Source organism: Sinocyclocheilus rhinocerous, unplaced genomic scaffold (assembly GCF_001515625.1).
Source record: "Sinocyclocheilus rhinocerous isolate Xijiao unplaced genomic scaffold, SAMN03320098_v1.1 scaffold3366, whole genome shotgun sequence".
Lineage (NCBI taxonomy): Eukaryota > Metazoa > Chordata > Actinopteri > Cypriniformes > Cyprinidae > Sinocyclocheilus > Sinocyclocheilus rhinocerous.
Window position 1 is genome coordinate 41513 of NW_015637533.1, and position 715 is coordinate 42227.

General features: G+C 35.9%; 1 protein-coding gene across 2 annotated transcripts in view; it reads left to right on the plus strand.

Moving 5' to 3' along the window:
* LOC107748925 (cyclin-dependent kinase-like 2) overlaps window positions 1-715 on the plus strand; it is a 12448-nt gene that overhangs the window by 8854 nt on the left and 2879 nt on the right. The gene's annotated exons all lie outside the window — the stretch shown is intronic.

Here is a 715-nt window from a genome sequence, read left to right on the forward strand (position 1 = left end):
AGCTAATAGTCACATTTAGCTGAGTAAGATCATGATTGAGAGATGTTGGATACTGCTGGAAATGCTGCTATGGGATATCATTTATTATTTTAGGATTTTTTCATTTGCCCCAGTGAAGCATTTCTATTAATATAACTGATTAAGTATTCAAACTCATTCCATATCAGCGGAATAGTGTGGTACAGAAAGTCTATGTCCATAGAAAAGGTTCTGAGTGAATTATGTAACTGATACCTAATGGTCAAAAGCAATAGCAAAAGTAATAGGTCAATATTATTAAATTCCAGACAAAGATTTTGAATAGCTATTAGGGATGTGCCGATATGAGTATCGGTACCGAAAGGTTCACGGGGTAAATTCCCAATGGAAGTGATCGTTCCTATCCCCTTGAGCGGGGACTTTGGAGTGAGCAGGGCACGTGCGTGCCGTTATGTAGTCGTCTGGAACGCACTCGGCAAAGCTAGCGACGTAATTTCCTCATTATCTTCAGCTAGCATGTTCCCGTGACAGCGCAGCACAGCGTCCGTCAGCAGATTCGCTGATGGACACCGGCATTAAAAAAAATATATACATTTTATATTTTAAAAAGTTTTATATATATTAGTTTTTATATATTATATAGCATATTTTAAAAACTTTTTAAAATATAAAATGTGTTTATTTGCAACAGTTATGCTAACAACAATAAAAAGACATTTATGACAGTAAAACAGCG